Below are 7,545 nucleotides of genomic sequence, written 5' to 3'. Positions count from 1 at the left end.
GCCCCGGGAAGACCCTCCTGTGACCCAGTGGGCAACAGATGGCCTTCCCGTGGCCTCCGCACCTCACTGGCCTCCAGCCGCGTTCGGTCAAGGCAGCCCGCTTCCTAATAGGTAGTTGGGTGGCGGACGGGGTCAACAGCTGCCTTCCTCTCTTGGGGGTCAAATTCAGTTCTGAATGGATGGAGTCTCCTCCTGACAGGGTTAGAATCAACCACACTCAGTCGATCAGCGTCCAAGTTCCAATCGCTCGTTCCTGGGTATCTCCCTCGTTATCCGTGTTCCGCAGGGCGCTTCTCCCCAGCTGTGGGGTCACAGCGGGGGCAGCTCCCTTAGCTCCTCAGCTCATGGGGACCGTGTCACCTCTCAGGGCCCGGCTCGGCTCCCCAGGCCCACCGCAGCTTTCACACAGAATTCTCCACTGGTTTCCAGTCAGCATGCACCCAGATCTCTAAGGTAAGGGTCAGATTTTTGCATGTTTTCCTATAAAATACATCACAGCGTTCTCTGACTTCCTTTTTTTTTTTCCTGGAAAAACATGATCTTCCAGGCCCATTTGTTGCGTGCCCACATTTGGAAGAAGCGGGCGTACACATCAGTATTTTCAAGCGCAGCAGTAAACGAGGCCCGTGCAAACTCCTGGTGAGGACGCCGCTGTGGGTGGTGGGGACTCGGGCTCGTGCCCTGTGTGGAAGCTGGCGGTCACGCGGGTGTTGTGGGCGCAGAGCAGCCAGTCCACCCAGCCCTTCAGCAGAAGCTGGAAATCTGACTTTCTATGTGAAGTGCCCCAACTTAGAGATGTTGCAAAAAAGCAAAAGTAATGAGAAACGACCAAGCAAAAGAACCAGGAATTTTGGGCCTCTGGACTATCAGCTCAGAAAAGTGATGCCCGAGGGCTTAGGTGGACGTGGGGAGTCCGCTCGCTGGTCCACACGCCCCTGTGAGTGGGGAAGTCCACCGGTGAGTTGAACCTGTTTGGTGAGTGTGGACATTGGAGGAGAGGGAGGGAAGAAATTAGATCAAATACCAGTGTAAATACCCCTGGGATCAAGACTTCAGAGTTGATGGAAAACACCTGAGACCACAAAAAGTCAACCAGTGAATTAGGAGCCTGGGGTCAGCAGATTTAAGCCACTGCATAAAGAAGAGAAAACACCAAGGTCCTGCTATGTAGCCCAGGGGACTATACTCAGTGTCTTGTAATAACCTGTGTTGGAAAAGACCCTGAAAAAGACTAGGTGTTTCTGTGTTACTGAGTCGCTGCTGTACACCAGACCCTGCGCCAGCTTGCATCCCCCCTGACCGTGCAGGACGGCTCCCCGGTCTCCACACCCTCTCCAGCATCTATTATTTGTAGACTTCCTCACGACGTCCATTCTGACGAGTGGTGATGCCTCGCTGCAGTTTTGATTTGCGTTTCTCCCATAGTCATCGACGCTGCAGCCGCCGGTCACCCAGTTTCCGGTCGAGAACACGGGCGTCTTCCGCTGAAGTCCATTTCTTCCAGGAGAAGCAGGTCTGGCCAGTGTGTGGGGCCCGGGGACATGGCTGCTGCTGACCGCAGGCCGCACCTCCTCTTCGTGGTTTTGAAAATACGTTTTTATTTTTGGAACTGTTTGCTGTCCTTTCCTGAAAGGGAGCTTAATGACCAGGTACCCCTCTGGCATCCTACCCCACCCACAGGAAGAGTTTGATTTTTGCCCATTTCAGTTTCTTGAGCGTTTGATGGAAACAGACAACGTCAACAGTAGGGTTTTGAGAAGCTGGAACAGCTGGATGACGGGAGTGCAAAGTCCTCCCGTGACTCGAAACGCTGACTCACTGAGAGAGGTCTGATCGAGCCTCATCCGCCTCCCACTGGGTTATTTTATTTTATTTTTTATAATTTGATGCATGGAGTTGATTTGCCTGAGTCAGCCTGCTGTTTTGCAGAGAGAAGACTTCAATACAATCCACGAAGTCAGTGCTCTGAGCACTTAGGCAGAGCTGCCCTGGCCTCCCAGCCCTGAGGCCGCGATGCTGGGAGGGGACTGAAGACACCAGCCTCCAGGCGGCCGGGAGGCCACCGCGGGGAGCAGGGGAGGGGAAGGCATCATCCAGCGGGTGGAAAACTCTGAACAGAGCGTGAGGGAGGCCGAGGAGATGGCAGGGTGAGCAGGAGGGACTGTGGTCACAGGGAGGTAAGGGCCGCGGCCGAGCATGAGACGCACTTCTGGGCCTGAACGTGCGGAAACGGGGCCTGACAGCTCAGTCTCCGGGGAGCTTGGCAGGGCGGGCAGCTCACAGGCCAGTCTGCGGCCCCTCCTGGCCATGTGGGTGCAGGAGGGGGACACATGGGTGGGTGGTCTCTGCTGTCCAGGCTGGTCCCAGCGCACACTTGAGCAGAGCTGCTTTCTTCAGGCCTGGGCTCAGCCTGCAGACAGGAGCTGAGCGGTTCTCCGGGCCCAGGAGCCCCTCAGGGGCCCTGGGATCCAGTTAGACGAGCTCAGAGCCCTGGCGTGGGAGGCTCACGCTTGTCATCCCAGCCCCTTGAAGACGGTGTGGGGCCTCCTCTCCCCCCAGGCCGGGCAGGTTAGCCTGCTGCCGCCCCCGCCCCCGCCGGGCAGTGTCTGCTCCCTCGGGAATCTGGCTCCACTGGACCTTTGGGCGCAGGGTGGTGGTGGGGGATGGCCGCGCCGGCGCTTCCCCAGGAGGAAACTAAGAGAAAGGAATGAGGACGTGCAGCTGTGCAACCCACGGGCTCTGTCCACGTGTCTGCCGGAGGAAGACAGGCGGGACCCGCCCCTGAGGCTGGCCGGCCCCCGGGCTATTCGGCTTCCTGGGTCACTAGAAGCCAGAGGCAAGTTTGGATTTGGAAGGTCCCAGGTCGTCCGGGGAAACCGCTAGGTTTGGGGGGCTCCTCCCCGCGGTAGGGGGGCCTTGACCTGGGTGCCGTCACTGCTGCGGGCTGGTGGCCGCCCCTCCAGCCCCAGGGGAGCCTGGACTGGGTGTGCTGTGGCTCCCAGGCCCCAGACCTGCAGACCTTGCCGGACCCCACTGCTCTGTGTTAAGCCCGGACCTCCTGACCTCGTCCGGCCGGGCTCCACTCCCACAGCCCACCCGTGGCCAGAGCCCTGTCCACGCATGGGCCCAGCGGCACGGCCGGCCGATCCTCCACCATCACCGTGAGGGGCTTCTGGTCACCAGTGGGCTCGTTACTTCTATGTTCTGTTTACAGACCTGTGTCTCACTGGGCCCCAAGCCCTCGGTTCAGAGGCCACATAATCCATTCTGCACGGCCAGCTCTGCGTAGGGACGTGAAAACCAGTTTGGGTGATGCATTGAATAGAAACTGGTGATAAATTGAATGGAATATCCCAGAGAATTCTCTCTTCACAAATCTTTTCCGAAAACCTCAGGAGCCTGAATATGCTCCACTATTTACTTGATTATCGCCCTGGTAATCAGCTTCCAAAATGAGCTCTGAGCAGGCCCGGGGGGTGTGGGGTCTGGAAGATTTGCGAGCAGCCCGATGCCGGGGACGCGCCCGCCCTCTCGGGAGCCCGGCTCATTCCTCCTCGCACACGAGGTCGCCAAGCCCGTCGTTTCTCGCCGTCACTCGCTGCCCTGATTCTCCACCTGGAACAGGTTCAAGTGCTATGACTGATGTTAATCACTGCTCGTGACGGTTATTACCGTTTAGGAGTGAAGTGGCTCTGGCTGGAATTCTCCTCTTAACAGTCGTGTGCTAGTGATAAGGGTCAAAGTCGCTGCAGTGAGTCCCTAGGCAGCAGTTGTCCTTCGGAGCCAGGTGGACAGGGTTCAGATCTTAGCTACACCCCCAAAGGGTAACTCAGAGCCAGTCCCAGGAGCCCTCTGTGCCTCAGTTTACCCACCTGGAAAGAGGGGTGCTCATAGGTTCTTCACAGTCTGTTACAAAAATCCAGTGGAAGAAAGCATGGGAATGCTTAGCAGTGTCTGGAAAACAATCTGTGGCCAGTAGGTGATGGAGTCTGTTACCGGACACCCGTGTTAGGAGCAATTCGTAGTAGGCTTTGCCGAGGGGGTGTTCCCAGCCGGTTTCAGGGGGGGAACAGGCGCAGGGTATTGCCAGGCTTTGCGCCGGTGGCCACGAGCTGGGTGGATCACGCACCTGACCACGGGCATTTCTTACGCTTTCATGGATGATTCAGACAAAAGCACCCAGTATGTGTGAGAAATACGCCCGAGGAACAGCACGGAGATAAATACGGTGAGAAAAGGGTGACGGGCACTTTGCTCTGATTTAATCCGCTTGGTTCATCATATTCAAACCCAGAGAAGCACGGTCTTCAGTGTCGGGCAGAACTGCAGGCTCGAAGGTGACTCTGGGCTGCGCCATCGCTCTGTCTGGAGGTGCAGCTGCTGGGTGACCCCTGACCCCTCAAGCATTCTCATGGGCAGAGTCGTTCTCCATCAAACCCTCCCAGCTTCCCTTCCCCTGGTGGAACCTGCCACCTGGTTGCTTCCTTACTCTGAGGTGCAGAACCCTCATCACAGTGTAAGGAGCATCCCTTCCCTGGGGATCCGAAGTGTGACCAGGGACCAAACTCCAGACCCCAAGGAAGGGGCTCTGGTGATCGGATTCCAGGGCTCGGCTGTGGGCAGGGTGAGGACAGGGTCCCGTGTCAGGACAGTACCAGAATCCTCCCTGAAATAGTGTTGAGCACGGTCCCCGGCTGGTCTTAGCAAAGCCGAGATGGGGTGCCAGGCTCTGCCCTGGGGCCCACGAGACGAGGGCAAGCAGGCTAAGGGGGCTCTCACTCTGCTTCACCCGCAGCTCGCAGCTCTGGGTCATTTCTAGGACACTAAGATGTGTGTTTAGATAAAGCTGGAAGCTGCGGTCACCACCTCTGAAGTCCTCCTTTCCTTCTGCCGCTAGTTGAAGGAAAGCTTCTGGGCTTTGGAGGCCGATGTGTGTGGGCTGAAATCTTCATTGCTGCCCACATTCAGGCAGCCCCGGGGTCTGCAGGGCTTTCCTGAGCCAGAGACGGTTGAGCTGGAATGGGAAAGGAGGACGAGTGGGAAGGGGCGGGCAGGAAAGAGCCCGGGAGAGGGGGGCGGCCCCCCCAAAGCCCGTGAGCAGGAGCGTGGCCTCGAGCAGCCGCGCTTCTGCTGACCAGCTTCTTCCCCAGACTGTCCCAGAGCAGTGAGGGGGAGCGAGCAGTGAGACCTCACCGGCTGGCGCAGGGCGGGCTTGCTCCTTTCCACGGCCGTAGGCACCCATCTCCCTACGAAAGTGAAAGTGAAGGTGAAGTCACTCAGTCGTGTCCGACTCTTTGCGACCCATGGACTGTAGCTTACCAAGCTCCTCTGTCCATGGGATTTCCCTATGAAAGCCCTAGAAAAATCTAGCTCCCCTCACAAAGAGAGCATGTTCTGGAATTTAGAAGGTGTTGCAGCAACGCGGATCCAGGGATCCAGAGCCACGCCCACCAGGAGAAGCCGCCGGTCCCAGGCCTGGCCTGCGACGAAAGGGGGAAATGCTGTCACTCAGCCGGGGGCAGGGGCTCACGCAAGGGGGTAGGGGGTTCACACAGGGGTAGGGGGTTCACGCAGGAGCTGGGGGGCTCACGCAGGGGTGGAGGGGGTTCACACAGGGGTGGAGGGGGTTCACGCAGGGGCGGGGGGGCTCATGCAGGGGTGGAGGGGGCTCACGCAGGGGTGGAGGGGGTTCACGCAGGGGGTTCACGCAGGAGCGGGGGGCTCACGCAGGGGTGGGGGGTTCAGGGGGGGGGGGCTACGCAGGGGTGGGGGGGTTCAGGCAGGCGTGGAGGGATTTCATCGCAGGAGTGGAGGGGGTTCACGCAGGAGTGGACGGGGCTCACGCAGGGGCGGGGGGTCATGCAGGGGTGGGGGGGCTCACGCAGTGCTGGAGGGGGTTCACGCAGGGGCGGGGGGTCATGCAGGGGTGGGGGGTTCACGCAGGGCTGGAGGGGGTTCACCCAGGGGTGGAGGGGGCTCACGCAGGGGTGGAGGGGGCTCACTCAGGGGTGAAGGGGCTCACGCAGGGGTGGAGGGGGTTCACGCAGGAATGGGATTTCACACAGGGGTGAAGGGGTTCACGCAGGGGTGAAGGGGTTCATGCAGGGGTGGAGGGGGCTCACGCAGGGGTGAAGGGGTTCACGCAGGGGTGGAGTGGGCTCACTCGGGGTGGGGGTTCATGCAGGGGTGGAGGGGGTTCACGCAGGGGTGGGGGGCTCACACGGGGGCGGGGGCTCACGCAGGGGTGGAGGGGGCTCACCTACTGGCTGGCTCCCTGGGGGGTGGTTCCTGGTCTCCCCTGCTTTGTCACACAGGGAGAGAAAGCCAAAGGACTATAGGATTTCTCCACCGTGGGTCCCAGCTGAGCCTGAATTATTCAAGCGCGCTGGATCAATTATTCAGGACGATGAATTGGCGTGTGCGGTGTGGGTTTGCTAGTAAACAAGAGGACTGAGCCGCACTGGGCAGGAGACACGCCCCACCCCCCTCGCTGGTGGCATCTGTGTCTTGCCCTGACTTCAGGGCTCTTTCTGGGGAGAGCAGTGACCCCACGGACGCTCCCCGGACAGATCCGGGAGTGGCGGGAGCGGCTGGACTTGTCCCCCAGGCCTGGCTCCCAAGGCCAGATTGTATTTGACCTCAGATTGGCCGTAGGTCTGCCAGGACGTCTTGTGAGTTTGCTTTCTCCATCGTTTGTTGTGAAATGTCTTCGTAGTAGTTGGGAAACAAATCTTTGGTGCAAGTCCTCGTCCTAGCCTGGAGGGCGTGAGATTGAAAATACGTGGGGCCCAGGCCCCAGACGAATGTGAACCCTTCAGCTGACGAGGTGGCGGGGTTTTTCTGAACCACCCCAGGGATGTCTGGAGCCTTCCGCCCCGCCCGTGTGCCTGTTCAGGCCCCCAGGCACCCACAAATTCTCCTCTGATTCTGTGTCTTCTCCAGCTTAATGCGTCCAGAACAGCCGCCCCCTCTCCTCCTGCAAACCTGCCCGTTTCCAGCGATCTCCAGCCAGGAATGTGGGGACTGTTCTTGGCCCTCTGTCCCCTCCACCATCAGGCCATCATGAAACCCTGTCTCCAGATTACCTCTCATCTCCGTCCTCACTGCCCCCTGCCACCCACTGCCTGCCAGTCCTTGCCAGGCCACCAGATCCTAGGGTCTGAGCTCAGCCCCAGTCAGGTACCTGTGCCCACAAACTGGCTTGTAGCAGGCGTATCAGCCATGTCCCTCCAATCTTGGCAAAAATCCATCACAAGGCCAAGGACAGCAGGTGGGAGTGGGTGCCAGGTCCATCCTGGCCTCAAAAGCTCCTTAAAGGAACAGATTTTCCTTGCTGGGGATCTGTGGATTATTGTATGTGATTCGAATTGAGTTTTTTACCTAAGCTTGTCTGAGTGCTTCCAAACTTGCTTCTCTTTTGATCTGAGTGGCTGGCTACCTGGGGCTTTGGCCCTTCGGGGGTCCAGGGAAGCCACAAAGGGGAAGCTACTCGGGGGTGTGTTTTCAGAACTATGCGGGTGAAAGGAGAGACCTCCTCTAAAGGAT

The sequence above is a fragment of the Capra hircus genome, chromosome 23 (assembly GCF_001704415.2).
Source record: "Capra hircus breed San Clemente chromosome 23, ASM170441v1, whole genome shotgun sequence".
Lineage (NCBI taxonomy): Eukaryota > Metazoa > Chordata > Mammalia > Artiodactyla > Bovidae > Capra > Capra hircus.
This window is presented reverse-complemented; position numbering follows the sequence as displayed.